The 7,356-nt window shown below is 47.0% G+C and overlaps 1 protein-coding gene across 4 annotated transcripts in view; it reads right to left on the bottom strand.

Moving 5' to 3' along the window:
- The window catches only part of EYA3 (EYA transcriptional coactivator and phosphatase 3), a 156,631-nt gene extending 149,297 nt beyond the window's left edge, over window positions 1-7,334 (bottom strand). For 2 of the 4 annotated variants that reach the window (XM_019512106.1, XM_019512109.1), the window contains exon 1: window positions 7,308-7,332. The gene's annotated coding sequence lies outside the window, so the exon portion shown is untranslated. Of the gene's footprint in view, window positions 1-7,307 lie in introns of all 4 variants that reach the window. The other 2 variants (XM_019512107.1, XM_019512108.1) reach the window with 2 other exon arrangements.
- Window positions 7,335-7,356: the final 22 nt, after the last annotated feature.

The raw sequence follows: 7,356 nt of genomic DNA, 5'->3' as shown, positions 1-7,356 counted from the left end.
AAAAAAAAAAAAAAAAAAAAAAATCAAATTCACTTTGCACCATTACTGTTTTTTTGTTCACAATTCTCTCTCAGTTGGGAAACTGAAAATTTTGATTTTACTTTCAAATTCTCCTGCTCTTGCCTAACAAGGTAATAAATGAAAAAAAATCTATAGATAATAGTTTGAATTTGTTCAAATACTAGTTCAGAGCCAGTTCTGGCCTGCCAAATTCCGTTTCACATACACATACTGCATACATTTCTATTAACCCTATTAACAATTCAACTAAACACCAGAAACTATAAATTTAATTAAGTTAATATCACAATGTGTTTGTACTGCTCTGTGTTCAGAGCAATGGGCCTCGTCTCTGGTTATGTTTAACTATAATTAGAGGTGCAATATCATCAGTCAATATCATATTGGCACTCATAAAAGGAAAATTGACAGGGGTGCACCAATAGAAAATATCTGGGCTGATACCAATCTGATTCTAATATGCAGCAGGGCAGCACGGAGACCGGCATCCAGCTGGTAAGTCTGTTGTGGTGGAGGGGATGAGAGGGGAGAAGGGGCGTAGGGGGCAAGGCAGATGTAGGCCCCCCATGGTGAGGGAGTGGGGGTTGGGCAGGCAGTGCACAGCCAGGACTGAGCAAGGGATGGAGCCACAAGCACCTTACCCGGGGAGGCCTAGGGAGGGGGTGGTTGCCACCACTACACACACCCTGGGAGGGCATGGGGGGGCACATGCCCCCATTTCTGCATGCGGAGCAAGGGCAGGCTGGGACCAGGGTGGCACTGAGCTTGAAGCACTCCCAGCTGGGTCATGAGGCGCTACAGGAATTTGGGAGCGGGGCTAAAGGGTCTGGGCGCACAGGTGGTGTTCTCATCGATCCTCCCAGTCTCAGGCTATGGACTGAGGAGGGAGAGGAGGATCCACGTAGTCAACCAAAGACTGTGGTGCTGGTATCATCGGGAAGGCTTTGGCTTCCGTGACCACAGCCCACTCTCTGGAGAGAGAGGCAGCAAGCTGCTGGGAAGAGATGGCCTCCACCTCGCTTTAAACTAACCCACTGGGGGATAGTGGGACTACTGCCACTGCTGGCCCGCTGAGCAACCCTTGCAAAGCCAGTGGGCCAAGGCACTTAAGGGAGCCCACCCTTGCCCCAGCCCTGGTACAATCTGTGGGCAAGGCAAGAAGCCCCCAAGGGGACACTTGCCTGCCTGTACACAAATGCCAGGAGCTTGGGGAATAAGCAGGAGGAGCTCGTCCTCCTGCCCTCCCTCACCACGGGGGGCTCAATCTGCACCCCTCCACACCTCTTCCCCCAAAACAGATTTACCAGTTGGATGCTGCTGTACTTCCATACTGGCCATTGGTATGGCTCATTAATAATCAGCTGAACCAATTAACGAACCAACATGGCTCATAAATAATTGGCTACTTATATCAGCCCAAAAAATCTGTATTGGTGCACCCCTTTCCTTTGGTACATGAAGGCAGGGACTATTCATGCATTACAGAAATACTTCCACGAAATCCATTAACACACACACTCTTAGATTCACAGAAGTTTAGGGCTGGAAGGGACCTGGTACGATCAAATCCAGCCCCCTGCTCTGGGCCGGAAACACCGCTGGGGTCAAATAACCCAAGCAAGGTGTGTGTCCAGTCTCCTTCTGAAAAGCTCTAGGGTAGGTGCCTGCACCACTCCTGCTGGGAATCTATTCCAGAGTCTGGGCACACGAACCATGAAGTTTTTCCTTGTATCCAGTCTGAAACCTTCTACGAGTTCATGACTGTTGCTCCTGGTTTTCCCCCTAGAACGCTTTGGTGAATAGCTATTTATCTAGCCCCTGACACATTTGTAAACTTCAGCCAAATCCCCTTGAAGTCTTCTCTTTTCTAGGCTTAACAGTTCCATATCTGCCAGCCTTCCCTAGTATGGCTTGCTCTTCAGGCCTTTAATCATGAGTGGCTCTTCTCTGAACTCTCTCAAGCTTCTCCACATCCTTCTTGAAGTGTGACACCTAGAACTGGATGCAGTACTCCAGCTGTGGCCTCACCAATACCAAGTAGAGCAGGAGAACAACTTCCTTAGTTTTGCTTGATATGCATTGGCTGATGCATGCCAGTATATTGTTTGTTCTGCTAAATGTAGCATTACACTGGTGGCTCATATTCATTTTATGGTCAATTATGACCCCCCCGGTCCCTTTTGGATGTGGTGCTAACTAGCGTAGCACCACCAAGTGTGTAAGTTTGTTGTGGATTTTTCCTCCCCAGATGGAGCACTTTACACTTCTCAGTGTTGAACTGCAACTGGTTCTGGTCCGCCCATCTAACTCATCTGTCTGTGTCCTCCTGGATTATCAGCCTACTCTGATGCATAGCCACATTTCCCCAGAGCTTAGTGTCATTGACGAATTTTGCCAGTGTGCCAGATCAATGATGAAGATGTTGAAAAGCACCAATCCAAGTACCGAACCCTGGGAGACCCCACTGGCTACCACCTTCCATTAGGTTGACACAGATCCATCTATTAGTACCCTCTGGGTCTGAACCCACAGCCAGTTTCACACCCATCTGACTGTTGAACTGTTGAGCCCATAGTCCCCTAGTTTTACCGTAAGAGCCTCATGGGACACCAAGTCAAAGGCCTTCCTAAAGTCTAAGTAAATGATGTCAACCTCATCTCCCTTATTCAGGTGGTGAATAACCTGGTCATAGAAGGAGATGAGATTAGTCATGTATGACCTACCCCGGACAAAACCATGGTGGCTGTTGTTCAAAATTTTGCCTTCTACTAGCTTATTTCATTTGGACTCCTTGAGAAATTTTTCAAGGATTTTTCTTGGGATTGAGGTCAGTCTGACTGGCCTGTAGTTCCCAGGGTCCTCTCTCCTCCCCTTCTTGAAGATGGGCACAACATTGGCCCTCTTCCAGTCTTCTTGGAACTCTTCTGAGTGCCACGAATTCTCAAAGATGTTCGCTAGCAGTCCTGCGATTACTTCAGCCAGTTCATTCAGCACTCTTGGATGGAGTTCATCCTGTCCTGTTGACTTATACATATCCAGCCACTTCAGCTGTTCTTTCACTAGCTCTACATTGACTATCGGTAGGTGATCATTCCTACTGTGACTATTCTGTGTTATATTTGCATTTGGTAGGCTATCACTCTTAGACTGGTGGAATACAAATGTGATGTACTCATTTAGAAGTTCAGTTTTCTCTTTGGTGTCAGTGATCAGATGTCCAGATGCACTATGCAGCGGTCCCATGCTTTCACTGGTTTTCCTCCTGTTACCTATGTACCTATAGAAGGACTTCTTATTGTCCTTGATTTAGGTCCCTCCCTTTCCTTTTCTAAACTGCACCCTACAGTTGTGGGCCAAACTTATGTACTTCTCCTTGGGGCCAATTCCTAGCTTCCATTGTTGGTAAGCCTCCCTTTTCTTTTTCAGAAGATCTGCAACTTCCCTATAATTCATACAAGCAAAACCCAGTTTGCAAATGAATCATTGCCTCTTTTATATTAGAACTCAATTATCCTGAAACTAGATATTAAAGATGAAAATTTAGAAAGGGGTTAAGAATGATAGTAATCAATTATCCAGGTTTTGCTACAACCAGTACTGCAAAATGCCAGAAGACAGACTGAGGGACTAACGACTAGAGATGCACCAATACACTGGTCCATATTGTATCAGCACAAATAAAAGGAAAATTGACATTATCAGCAATCGGTGTTTTTTTGCTGACATGACCTATAATGTCACCGATAAATGCCATGTGCATGCACGTAGCTGCAGCATGCATGCGGCCAGGAATGCAGCCCAGCAGCTTGGAGACTAACATCCGGCCAGTAAGTCTGTGGGAGGAAGGGGCACAGGGAAGCAGGCAGATCAAGACCCCCATGGTAAGGGAGCGGGGTGGGGCAGGCTCTGCCCTGCCGGGGCAGGGTACGGGGCGGAGCTGTGGGCAGCTTTGGCCACTGCACACACCCACGGGGAAGGCATGGGGGATATGTGTTCCCAGACCCATGCATGGGGCGAGGGCGGGCTGCCCACTGCAGGCTAGGACTGTGCTGGGCTCTTCCTGGTGATAGGTGGGGGAGGAGGGGCTGGGCCAGGCAGCAGTGGCACTGGGAGTGGGAACTACTGTACGTTTTGGGGTGGCTGTAGGGAACTGGTAGGCAGGATCCCCTGGGAGGTAAGTTTGAGGGGGAAAAGGATTCCAGGAGAGATGACTGTACTTTAAGGAGCCCCTTTTAAAGGGCACAGCAGCAAGCTATCCTGATGTCTTAGAAAATTGGGAAGTGTAGCAGATCAGCCTGGCTAGATAGCAATCTCTTCAAGGAGTCAAAACTCAAACAGCAATCCTATAAAAGGGGGGGGGGGTGGAAAATGGGATCATATCCCTAGGGAAGGGTATAAGGGTATTGCAAGGGCATTCAAGGAGCAAATGAGCTTAGGTGACTCTTGGAATGAGTCCAGTTGGAAAGAGTGCAGCAGAGCACCACAAAATGATAAGGCGCCTGGGAAGCAAGACTTACAAGGAAAGGCTGAAAGTGCTAGGGTTATTTAGTCAGAAAAGAGAAGACAGAGGGAGATTTGATAACACTCTTCAAATACCTGAAGGATGATTATAAAGAAGATGGAAATGGAATTTTCTTTGTGGCCACAGGTGACAGGGCTTGAGAGTAATGGTCTCAAGCTCCTGCAGAAGAAATTTAGGTTTCAGATTAGAAGGAAGTTACTATGAGGGTGGTCAATCTTTGGAAAAGGTGACCTAGAGAGATTGTGGAATCTCCATCCTTGTTAATTTTCAAAAGCAAGACTGGACAGGCACTTTACTGAGATGAGTTGCTCAGAAATAATCCTGTCTTCAGCAGGAGGCTGAACTAGATAGCCTTGGGAGATAGATAACCACAAAAAAAAACAAAACCTTCAAAATGAGGTGACCTCTCCCTCCAACCACAGTGAACTTCTGGTGGTTGCTGCTGCTGTTTTGCCCTCCCTGCTGCCAGAGCCATTGCAGGAAACGTGGACAGTGAGGGAGAGAGGGACAGGGGATGGGTAGGAGAGCATCCCCCAGCTGTATTCCAAAACACTTTCCTCTGGCAATGCACAACTGAGTCTTCGCAGATCAGCAAATTTTCTTTACAGAACTATTCATTTTTCTATACAGTTACAAAAAGAAGTCACCGAAAGAAATTAAACCATATGACTGACCATAATGGATTATGCCAGAAGCCTGTCTAGTTTGGCATCCCGTCTTTAACATAAGAAAGATGCAAGAAATCACAAGGTGAGGCAAGATAATCTACTTCATAGCAATCTCATTTTAATCCCTGCTAGGGAGAGATCATCATAACCCATGATGCACGAAGCAGCTATTCCTTCAAAAAATTAGCATTAATTATTAAGTCTGGATAAAGATACCCCATCTCTTTTTCAATCCTGACATGTTCTTGATCTAAACAACAGCCTATAGCAATGAGTTTCACGGGCTACATGCTGTACAGAAAACTAATTCCTTCAATTAATTTAGAATATGCTATCCTTTACTTTTTCTGAGGTCTCCTTGCTTTCATATTTTATGACAGGGATAGCAGGTCCTACCTACCTTCACTGGACAACCTTTGACATGTTCAGAGTTAAAATAGTAGAACACCCAAGGTATTTTGCTATAGATTCAGAGGCACACATTCAGGCCTTACTCTGGATTTACACCAAGAACTGTGTCTTCAATTGATCAACTCTAAATAGATGTGCAGTCAGGACTGGGGAGCGGTGGCCAAAAGGATGGGAGCCACATCATTCTCTTGTACCCTGTTAGTCACAGAACCTGGAAAACTCTATGCTTGCCCAGAGTGTCACTTAAGCTAAGAATGAACCTCTGACCTTTTCATTATACCCCCTTTTATCATAGAATCAAAGAAAATTAGGTCATGAGCAGGTCAGCAGGTCATCTAGTCCAACCCCCTGATCAAAGCAAGACCAGATCCCCATACTAGATCATCCCAGACAAGGTTTTATCTAACCAGGTCTTAAAAACCTCCAAGGATGCAGATTCCACAACTCAATAACCTGTTCCAGTGTTTTACTACCCTCATGAAAGGGTTCTTCCTAATATCTAACCTAAACTTCTTTGGCTGCAACTTGAGACTGTTGCACCTTGTTCTGTCAGCTGCCACCACTGAGAACAGTCCAGCTCCATCCTCTTTGGAATCCCTGTTCAGGGAGTTGAAAGTTGCTGTTAAATTCCCCCTCAGTCATCTCTTCTCCAGATTAAATAGCCCAGCTCCCTCAGCTGCTCTTCAGAAGTCATGTTCCCCAGCTTCCTCATCATTTTTGTTGCCCTCTGCTGAACTCTCTCCAATTTGTCCACATCCTCTCTCTAGTGTCTGTGTGTGTGCGGGGGGGGGGTGCAAACCAATCACAGTACTCCAGATGTGGCCTTGCCAGTGCAGAAGAATCACTTCCCTAGATCTGCTAGCAATGCTCCTGCTAATGCAGCCCAGTGTGGCATTAGCCTTCTTCACAACAGGAGCACACTGTTGTCCCATATTCCTCTTATTGTCCATTGCAACCCCCAGCTCCTTTTCTGCAGAGCTGCTGCTCAGCCAGTCAGCCCCCAGCCTGTCCCAGTGCATGGGATTGTTGTGTCTTAAGTGCAGGACTTTGCACTTGTCCTTGTTGAACCTCATGAGATTTATTTTGGCCCAATCCTCCAATTTGTCTAGGTCTCTCAATCCCACCCCCACCTCCAGCATCTCTATGACTTCCCCCAGCTTGGTGTCATCTTCTCCTAAAATAAAACCAAGTCTTCCAATTTTTGCCAGCCTTTTTAGGCCTATTGTTACCATCACCATTACCTTTAAACTCCATCCTATCACATTATTTAGGAGGCAAAAGTACCTAGATAACTCCAGCAGAAACCACTCTTGTTGATTACTATAACAATGCAGCATTTGGCTGTTTATTCTTCTTCCTACTTGTGCAAATGAACATCATGGTTGCATTTTTCTTAAGACCATTATACATAAAACTAAAGCGTCCATTGAGCTGTTGACAGTGACAGGCAGGTACCCTCTATGCTGAAAACTCTCGGCGTAGGACTTTCTATTCGGAAATTGGGCAATGCATCACACAACACCTCCAGGCGCTGCTGCCGAAACCGAGCTGCCAGTAGGTTTAGCAAACCAGGCCGGTGTCGAGCCCGTAAGCTGCTTGGGGAAGCGGGAGGTGAGGACAAATGTCCCGCCCGGTTCACAGCAGGGCCCAGGGGAGCAGGCGCGCGCGGAGCTGGCGAGAGTTACCTGCGGGCCCGGCCCGGCGGCGGGGTCGTGGCGGGAGGGCGGCCCGTCC

The sequence above is a fragment of the Gavialis gangeticus genome, unplaced genomic scaffold (genome assembly GCF_001723915.1).
Source record: "Gavialis gangeticus isolate Ggan-Ray unplaced genomic scaffold, GavGan_comp1, whole genome shotgun sequence".
NCBI classification, from domain to species: Eukaryota; Metazoa; Chordata; order Crocodylia; family Gavialidae; genus Gavialis; species Gavialis gangeticus.
Note: the sequence above shows the minus strand (reverse complement) of the source record. Positions and strands in the feature narration are given on the sequence as shown.